The following is a 10,702-nucleotide window of genomic DNA, read 5'->3' as shown; positions in this document are numbered from 1 at the left end:
ACTTGAGAGCAGTCAATGATGCGGTTGTTAGTATACATCCAGTCGTACCCAATCCATATAACCTGCTTGCTTTAATTCCGGGCGGGGCTACTTACTTTACAGTCTTAGACCTCAAAGATGCCTTCTTTTGCCTCCGAATTGCCGCAGAAAGTCAATGTATCTTCGCTTTCCAATGGGAGAACGCTGTAACGGGCTCAAAGCGCCAAATGACTTGGACAAGACTGCCCCAAGGGTTTAAAAATTCACCTACCCTATTTGGTTCAGCCCTAAGTCAAGATCTACTGGATTTCGAGTCCATCCCAGGAGAGTGTGTCTTGTTACAATATGTAGATGACTTGTTGATAGCAGCAGTTACAAAAGAAATCTGTCAGCAAGCAATGCACGATCTACTGTACATTCTCTGGAAGGCAGGATACAAGGTGTCTAGAAAGAAGGCTCAGTTGTGTTTGCCAACTGTCAAGTATCTGGGATTCCATATCTCTGAAGGTCAAAGAATTATGGGGCCAGAGAGAAAAGAAGCTGTCTGCCAAATACCAATACCCAAGAATAGAAGACAAGTGCGAGAATTCTTGGGGGCAGCAGGCTTCTGTAGGATATGGATTCCCAGCTATGCGATACTAGCAAAACCTCTGTACGCAGCTATCAAAGGTACAGAGCACGACCCCTTCTTATGGACCCAAGAACAGCAAACGGCATTTGAAGATGTGAAGAAGGCTTTGATGAGTGCCCCAGCATTAGGTCTACCTGATCACACACGACCATTCTACTTATATGTACACGAGCAAAGAAGAATGGCTGTGGGAGTATTGACACAGTACTTGGGATCATGGCAAAGACCTGTTGCCTATATGTCTAAGCAATTGGATGCAGTGGCCAGCGGACTTCCACCTTGTCTAAGAGCCGTAGCTGCAGCCGCCCTGCTAGTAGCTGAAGCCGATAAACTCACTCTGGGTCAAGAACTTTATGTACGAGTCCCACATGCAGTACAGACGTTGTTGGATTACAAAGGAAATCATTGGTTTAGTAACAGCCGTATGACCAAGTATCAAGCAATGTTGTGTGAAAACCCAAGAGTGCATTTAGAGACTGTAAACACCTTAAATCCAGCTACCCTTTTGCCACAACCTACTGAAAGTCAACATGATTGTTTGGAAGTAATGGATGAAGTATTCTCAAGTAGACCAGATCTTCGTGATTTTCCCATCCAGAACCCCGATGTTCAATATTATACCGACGGCAGTAGTTATGTGAAAGAAGGGATCCGCTATGCAGGATATGCAGTAACAACAATAGACAAGGTGATAGAAGCTCGGCCACTGGCAAAAGGAACATCAGCACAAAAGGCAGAATTAATAGCACTAACACGAGCGTTACAATTGGCTGAAGGTTTAAGAGTGAATATCTATACGGACTCTAAGTATGCGTTTTTAACCACTCATGCCCACGGAGCTCTGTATAAAGAAAGAGGACTACTGAATTCAGAAGGCAAAGAAATCAAATACGCAGCTGAAATCCTACAACTATTGGAAGCAGTGTGGGAACCGAAAGAAGTCGGTATCATACATTGTCGAGCGCATCTGAGAGGAGATGGTGATGTAACCAAGGGAAATCGGATGGCAGATAGTGCAGCTAAGCGTGCTGCTGAATCAGGAAGACAGGAGTATGTGGGGCATATAGCTGCTCTTATACCAACTCCACTGTCCCAATGGACTCCAGTTTATACAGCTCAAGAAGAGGAGTGGTTAAAGACTGAACCGGGAAAGTATCTGGAGAACAAGTGGTATCAGCTAGAAGATGGAAGAATAGTCATACCAGCATCACTAGCGGTAGAAATTGTCCAAAATTATCACAACGGGACACATTCTGGGAGAGACAGTACTGAAGAATCTCTCAGAAAACATTTCTACATACCAAGATTGTCCAACTTGACTCAGGCCATTGTACGAAGATGTGTAACGTGTGCTAAAAATAATGCAAGACAAGGACCAGTAAAGCCACCAGGAGTCCAGTTTATGGGGGGACTCCCCATGTCCGATCTACAAATAGACTTTACAGTGATGCCTAAATCGGGTGGACATCGTTACCTGTTGGTAATTGTGTGCACCTATTCAGGCTGGGTAGAAGCATGTCCTACTCGTACAGAGAAAGCAGGAGAAGTTGTAAGATTCCTGCTACGAGAAATAATACCCCGATATGGACTACCCTGTTCTATAGGATCGGACAATGGTCCAGCTTTTGTTCATCAGTGCCTACAACAACTGACTCATATGCTTGGTATAAAGTGGAGGCTTCATACTGCATATAGACCCCAGAGTTCTGGTAAGGTAGAGAGAATGAATAGAACTATTAAGAACCAGTTGGCTAAAATGTGTCAGGAAACCCAACTTAAGTGGAACGTTCTCTTACCCATAGCTCTATTGCGAATCCGCAGTACCCCTACCAGAAGGATGGGCCTCTCTCCTTTTGAAATTATGTATGGGCGACCACCTCCCGTACTTGGTAACTTAAGGGGGGATTTGAGTCAGTTGGGAGAAGGAATTACCCGGCAGCAGGTTGTAGAGTTGGGTAAGACTATGGAGGAGGTACAGAAATGGGTACAAGATAGATTACCTGTGAATATTTATCCCCCTGTTCATAGTTATCATCCAGGAGATCAAGTATGGATTAAAGAGTGGAATAATGTACCGTTAGGGCCCAAGTGGAGAGGTCCTTATGTTGTTCTTTTGTCTACCCCTACAGCGATAAAAGTAGCCGAAGTGACTCCGTGGATACATCACTCCAGGGTTAAGCCAGCAGCAGTCGATTCTTGGCAAGTTACAGCAGATCCAGAGAATCCCTGCAAGATCCGGTTAAAACGCACTACTCAGTCGGAGTAACGAGGAACTATTGTGGATTACAAATTTTATTATTTTTGGGATTTGGTGCGTGAGTGAGAAGGCCATAATAAAGCCTGTCCTCTTACCAACACATAGTGTATAAGCCAGGAAAGTCTCGAAGGGACACCTGTGAAGACGAGCAGAACTCCATTCCCTGCAGCCCTCACTTCCTGGAAGCTGAGGCGCCATCGCACGGACGAAGACTGAGGATGACGGCGAAAGATGTGCTTTTGATAGTGTTTATTTATATGTGTTCTTATATTCAGGAAGGTAGAGGTACCGACACTCCTAGCTGTGAGGTATGCATTAAGACTACGAGAACAGGTAATCATATTTCCCAAACCCTAATTTGGCATTCACAATACGAGTGTAAAGGAGATGTATCGAGATGTAGATACTTAAATATAGACTATAGTGTGTGCCATTTAGGAGTAGGAGAACCTAAGTGCTTCAGTCCGGAGTATCAACCTCGTACAATTTGGTTGACTCTCAGGAATGGAGATCCTCAGGGGACCCTAATTAATAAGACGGTGTTAGAATCCGTACATTCTTCGGGTGTTCTGCTATTTGATGCGTGTAAAGCGATATCGAGCGGTAGAAAGCCGTGGAATGTATGCGGGGATCTTAGATGGGAGAGGACGTATGGGTCTAATGATAAATATATTTGTCCCAGTAGTAAAAATAAATATGTAAGTCCTAGATGCCCAAATAAAGACTATAACTTTTGCCCATATTGGTCTTGTGTGGGGTGGGCGACTTGGGGACAGACAGTAGATAAAGACATGATAGTGACTAAGTTGCCGACTAGCCCATATTGTAAGTCTATGGAATGTAATCCCATCCATATACTTATAAATAACCCCGATAAGTTCTTAGACAAATATGGCAATTTATTTGGGTTTCAGATATACGGGACGGGTTTAGATCCTGGGACATTATTGTTTATAGGGATAGAGACTGATACGGTATCCTCCCAAACTCATCAAGTATACCATTCCTTTTATGAAGAGATGAGTATAGATAATAAGATCCCCCATAATGCTAAAAACCTGTTCATCGATTTAGCTGAAAGTATTGCCGGTAGTCTTAATGTTACCAACTGCTATGTGTGTGGAGGTACTAACATGGGAGACCAATGGCCTTGGGAAGCAAAGGAGGTAATGTCCGGTTCTGAGGCAGTTGACCAACTAATATCTACACAAGCCGATTATCATATGAGTGTTAGAGGTAAATCTGAGTGGAGATTAAAGACCTCCATCATAGGTTATGTTTGCATAGCAAGGAAAGGAATAATGTATAACACTTCTGTAGGAGAATTAACTTGTCTAGGGCAAAAAGCTTATGATGATGATACAAAGAATACAACTTGGTGGTCGGCTTCAAATGTCTCAGAACCATCTAACCCGTTTGCTAGATACGCCAATTTAAAGGATGTGTGGTTTGATTTATCCATCACATCTACCTGGAGAGCCCCAGCAAATTTGTACTGGATCTGTGGTAAGAAAGCCTATTCGGAGTTGCCACAGGGCTGGGAAGGGGCATGTGTGTTGGGTATGCTCAAACCATCCTTCTTCTTGTTACCGATTGAAACAGGTGAGACTTTAGGTGTTAAAGTGTATGATGTGAATCATAGGAAGAAAAGGGGACCCATAGAGATAGGCACCTGGGAAGATAATGAATGGCCTCCCCAGCGTATTATAGATTATTATGGGCCAGCCACGTGGGCTGAGGATGGTACCTTTGGTTACAGAACCCCTATTTATATGCTCAACCGTATTATAAGATTACAGGCGGTGGTTGAGATTATCACAAATGAGACATCACAAGCGCTCAATCTTCTAGCGAAGCATAACACCAGGATGAGGACAGCAGTCTACCAAAATAGATTAGCCTTGGATTACCTTTTGGCAGTAGAGGGAGGTGTATGTGGGAAGTTTAACCTAAGCAATTGCTGTCTTCAAATAGATGACGAAGGGCAAGCAATAGCTGAGCTTACTAGCCATATGGTTAAACTAGCGCATGTGCCTACTCAGGTATGGAAAGGGTATAATCCAAGTAGTTGGTTTGGTAGCTGGTATGAGTGGTTTGGAGGGCTTAAGGCAGTGGTAGGTGGAGTCCTACTAATTTTAATGTTGTGTCTACTCCTGCCGTGTCTTATACCCCTAGTAGTCAGGTCTGTGCAAAGCCTGATAGGAAGTATAGCAGAGAGGAAGGCTGCTGCACAGATAATGGCGATTTATAAGTATAAGGCTTTAGATCAGGGAGAACCAATGCAGGAAGATGAGTGTTAAAAGATTCACATCATAAGATAAGTCTGGTCTGGTTCAAGGTAACTTGCGGTGTAAGCAAACCAAGGTTAAGTGATGCCTCAAGTAATTGTAAAATATCAAGAGGCATCAAAGGGGGGAATGTGGTGGAATCTCGGTAAAAATAAATTTAGTAGGCCGAGATTACCACGTGGCATGTGTACGTGCATATGCTGACGTATCGATCAGTTGGTTGCACGAGGCAAGATACGATCAGTAGTGTACGGAGCATGTGCAAGAATACAGGATATAGTATTCCCCCTCCTCCATTGTGCTGGACAAGCCATGCGGTCAAACAGGAAGTTAATTCTTATTTGTGTTGATTGGTTAAGAGAATGTGCGGGTGGAGCTTAATATGGGAGGAGTTATATGCCTATATAAGGAGCCTGCACTATTGTCCGGGGCTCAGAACTTGCTGTGTTTTGGTGACGTTAGTCCCTCTGAGTCCCGATCGGTGATCCAATAAAGAATCTCTTCCTTCCTGAAGAAACCTGTGTCCATCTCTCTGTGCTTGGCTTCCGTCAGTTTCTCCGGTATCACCACCTTCATGCACCCAAAATGTAAGGAAACAGAAGAGTGGCTAAAACTGTTAATTTTGGGTTATATTTGTGTGTCTGTGTGTATGTGTACCTGTGTCTGTGTGTATCTGAGTGTCAGTGTATCTGTGTGTATTTGTTTATGTGTAAGTGTATATGTGTACCTTTGCAAATATGTGTGTATGCGTACTTATGTGATTGTATGTGCATATCTGTGTCAGTGTGCATACATCTCAGCATCAAACACCAACACTGCACATAAATATGCCCCTGCATTCAAAGACAAACACAGGCCTGCATGCAAACGCCATTACTGCAAACACACCCCTGCATTCAAACCCACAAACTACACAAAACTGTATTTGCCATTACTACACACCTTTGCATTCCAAAGTCAGCACTACACACAAGCACACCCTGTATTCAAACACACAAATACACCACTGCATTAAAATAGCGTCAGTACAGACAAACACACAGCATCATTCAAATGCCAAGACTACACACACATACACGTTTTTATTGTTGTAATCAAGTAATACATTACATTTATGACATTATTTAAAGTTGTTCTTTGTGCTTTCTTGTTGGTGCATGTGTGTATATAAATGTTTTGCATTTGGCCCTCCATACCTACTTCAGTGGTCAATTTGGCCCTTCAGAACAAATGAGTTTGACATTGCCTAGACTGATTTAGTCCCATCCTTCCCTTCTCCCTTCTTCACGCATGGTCTGTGCAGGAAAGTTGGCAAAGTTTTATTTGAGGGTGCTTGATGGGAGGATGGAGGGAACCTATGGCGAGGGGCCTTTTTGGGCATAAAAACTCTTCAATTGGTCCAATAGTTGCTTTCTTGCTTGGGATCCTTGTCTTCATTTTCAACCCTAACAGGTCATCAGAACAGTGATGGTTTAGATCTTTGTTAGCTTGGAACTGTTATGAGATGGAATTGTGCAGTATATTCTGGTCTGACAGACAGATGAAACTTTAGAATGTATTGTGCTATTATAAGTCCAAGAAAAATTACTAGCTATCATTGTTTATGTTGACAGGATGCTATCCATATAATACAATAAAGCTTTGCTCATTTTAGCTCAATCGGGTGTTGTGTTTGAAATGTTGGATGGCATACACGATTTGGTGAAATGAACTCAAGTTATTATGTGGTTGGGGTTGCATTTGGTGTTCAAGCCATCCTATAATGTAATTTGCAAAAGAGAAGAAGGTTCAAGCACTCCAACATATTAAAAAGGCAAATTTATCAGAACCCAAATTTCCAGGAGCTGGAAAACTTCGACCAATATGGTATTTTCCTTGAAAAAAACCAAAAAAAACATTTTGGTTGAAATGTTGCTGCTGAACATGGGTTCCAATAAATTTACCTTTTTGATATCTTAGGGTGCCTGACTTGTCTTCTCTTTCGCAAACTGTATCTAAGGACTTGGTGATGGTTCCTCGTTCAGTTGCACCCAAGTCTCTCTAGATGGATGAGTGCAGTTCCTGGTTTGGCTTTGGAAACTCATATAATGTAAGGCATACCTGTCAGGAGGCTTCTACCCACAGTTTAAAAGTATGGACAACATTACATGTAAAATCTTTCTGAGGCCCATTTATTAATAAACATGCAACATTTGATTTAGATAATTCTTCAAGATAATTTATTGCAAAATATTGCAAATTTTTTTCTCATATCTTTCTAGACCTGCTCTGACTAACTGTAATGTGCAGTTTTCTTATTTTTAAATGGACACTGTAGGCATCAAAACAACTTTTACTTTATGAAGAAGTTTTGATGTATAGACCATGACCCAGCAGCTTTCCTGCTCAATCCTCTGCCATTTAGGAGTTAATTCACTTTTGTTTCTGTTCACATAGCCATAGCCAAACCTCCCCTGGCTGTGACTCACACAGCAGGGGCGTATTAGCCGCGAGGCAAACAAGGCATTTGCCTTGGGCGGCATTTTCCAGGGGGCGGCAAAAAAAGCCGCCCCCAAATGCCCAAGGCAAATGTCTTGTTAGCCTTGCGGCTAACAGACCTGCTGGGCGGTCGGGCGGCGCTGCCTGGTGGGCGGCCGGCGAGGGAGCACATCCTCTGAGCTGTCTGCTCAGCTCCCTCGCGCGCCGCAGAGTGAGGCTGGGAGCCGGAATATGACGTCATATTCCGGCTCCCAGCCTCACTCTGAGGCGCGCGAGGGAGCTGAGCAGACAGCTCAGGGGAAGTGCTCCCTCGCCGGCCGCCCGCCAGGCAGTGCCGCCCGATCGCCCAGCAGCCACTGGACCACCAGGGAGGAAGAGACACCCCCCTGCCCCCCAGCATTCCCAAAGGTAAGGAGGCTGGGGGGGGGTGTTTAAATAATTTTTTAAAAAATGTGTTAATGTGAGTGGGTGAGTGTGTGTCTGTGTCTGTTAGTGTCTGTGTCTGTTAGTGTGTGTGTGTCTGTGTCTGTCAGTGTGTGTGTCTGTTAGTGTGTGTGTCTGTTAGTGTGTGTGTGTCTGTTAGTGTCTGTGTCTGTTAATGTGTGTGTCTGTTAGTGTGTGTGTCTGTTAGTGTGTGTGTCTGTTAGTGTGTGTGTCTGTTAGTGTGTCTGTTAGTGTCTGTGTGTCTGTTAGTGTGTGTGTCTGTTAGGGTGTGTGTGTCTGTTAGGGTGTGTGTGTCTGTTAGTGTGTGTGTGTCTGTTAGTGTGTGTGTCTGTTAGTGTCTGTTAGTGTGTGTGTGTGTCTGTTAGTGTGTCTGTGTCTGTTAGTGTCTGTGTGTCTGTTAGTGTGTATGTCTGTTAGTGTGTGTGTCTGTTAGGGTGTGTGTGTCTGTTAGTGTGTGTGTGTCTGTTAGTGTGTCTGTGTCTGTTAGTGTGTGTGTCTGTTAGTGTGTGTGTTAGTGTGTGTCTGTTAGTGAGTGTCTGTTAGTGAGTGTCTGTTAGTGAGTGTGTTTGTCTGTTACTGAGTGTGTGTTTCTCTTAGCTAGTGTGTGTTTCTGTTAGCTAGTGTATGCGTATCTGTCAGTGAATGTGTGTGTGTGTATTTAGAATGCGGGGCGGGGGAAAGGTTGGGGGGGGGGCCTGAGTTTTGTCCTGCCTAGGGCAGCACAAAACCAGGATACACCACTGTCACACAGTCTGCATGGCAAAAATAGTTTTATTCTAAATCAGATGTTAAAGGGACACTATTGTCACCAGAACCCCTAAAGCTTAATGTAGTGGTTCTGCTATCTATAGCATGTCTCTGCAATACAGTAAATGCTGCCTTTTCATAGAAAAGGCAGAATTTACATTGCTGCCTAGGAACATGTCTAGTGGCAGTCACTCACACAGTATGCAGCACTGGTGTTCAGCGTTTCCACGCTTTGCATGGATTTGCTGAATGTTCACCATAGAGAAGCATTGATTTATTGCATGTTTACATCGAAATGGTGATTGACACAGCGCAGCTGGAGGAGCCCGAATCCTGTACCTGAAGCACCCTCCACTGGTGTGTGAGGAGAGAGAGGAGTAAATAAAAGGCAAGTTAAAATAATTTATGAGCCCGGGGATGGGGGGAGCTGGGACGCAGACCTGGGCGCAGGCCCCCGAAGCCCACACTTCACCTCTCACACCCCAGCCCGCCCACCCTAACTCTTCGCCAATCCCCACCGGCACCACTCCCCCCTTGCCCCCTTCCTGATAATCCCGACCGCACGTAACCCTCTGCCAGAGCAACAACACCTAGAAAGGGAGCCACTCGGAATAACCGACACACACGACCCCCTCCCCCACCTGGCCGGGGCCACCACAAGTCGCAACCCCAACGGCACCCAGGGGACCCGTCAGAGACTCGTGGCAAACACACACATACGACAGACCTCCAGCGACAGATCCCCCGCCACACACCACGGACCGACCTACAAACCGAGGACTCCCGAACCCACTCCCTCACGCGCCAGGCGAACGCGACTGGAGTAATACCTCGACCCACATCTCCCTGCTGCCCACAGGCCGCCCCGTCCCCCCTTCTTTTAAGATCAGGCCCTTAATTCCAAATTCGGAACCTGAGAGCGACACGCACCCCACTTTAGGCGGGTATCGCCCACCGCAGCATGCCTCTACCACAAACCGTATCCACACTAGCACCTGCTCCAACGTAGAGTATATTTTTAGCATAAGCAGTTAACCGGCAGACATGCTTCATATGTACCGTATGCATACTGCGTTGTAGCATACTGTGATAAGCCTTAAATGTGCAATGTTCCCTACTGTCACATACATGTTTATACCTACTGTTCGAATTATGATATGCTTACCATCTCCGTCTTCTGATGATGCACACTCTCCGCCTGAACACCCTATTAAAAAATGTACAGGACTGAACTATGCCATGCTGATACCCTTGTTGATATCCTGTTGTTTCTATGCACTATGATGGCTTTGAATGCATGAATGTTAATTTCTTGCGTAAACAAAATAAAATTTGAGAATAACAAAAAAATAAAAACTTAATAATAAAAAAATAATAATAATTTATGAGGCTACCAGAGGCTTTTTACATTGAAATGGGTGGCAACCAGGTGTATGTTTACTGTGAAAGAAAAATAAGAAAAGGGTCAGCGCTAATAAAATTAAAGTAAGGTAGGCAGTGGCCCAACAGAAGGTAACCCTAAATCCCTCTGAGGAGAGAACATGTAACACAAAGAAATACAGGAAAAGGGCTGCGCCTATAGTTAAAAGGTACAATAGTTCGTCTGAGTAGGTAGGGCAATTTAACGTAGTTGGTCTCACTGATATGGTGGGATTAAAGTTCTGATGGAGTAACTGAAGGTAAAGTCCAATATTATTGAGGTCTCACTCAGAAGTAAGTATCTTTATAAGGTGCCTGTTTTTGGGTGAAGAGTCCTCCATGTCCCTAGTGGTCCAACCGTCCCGCTTATATGCAAGACAAAAACGAGGAGACCCAATGGTGCAGTATATAAAAGCCAATATGGGTAAAACTTACATTTAAAAGATCTATAGCCAGCTC

This window comes from Pelobates fuscus, chromosome 12 (genome assembly GCF_036172605.1).
Source record: "Pelobates fuscus isolate aPelFus1 chromosome 12, aPelFus1.pri, whole genome shotgun sequence".
Taxonomy (NCBI): domain Eukaryota; kingdom Metazoa; phylum Chordata; class Amphibia; order Anura; family Pelobatidae; genus Pelobates; species Pelobates fuscus.
The sequence above is the reverse complement of the archived record's forward strand: the minus strand, read 5'-3'. Positions refer to the sequence as shown.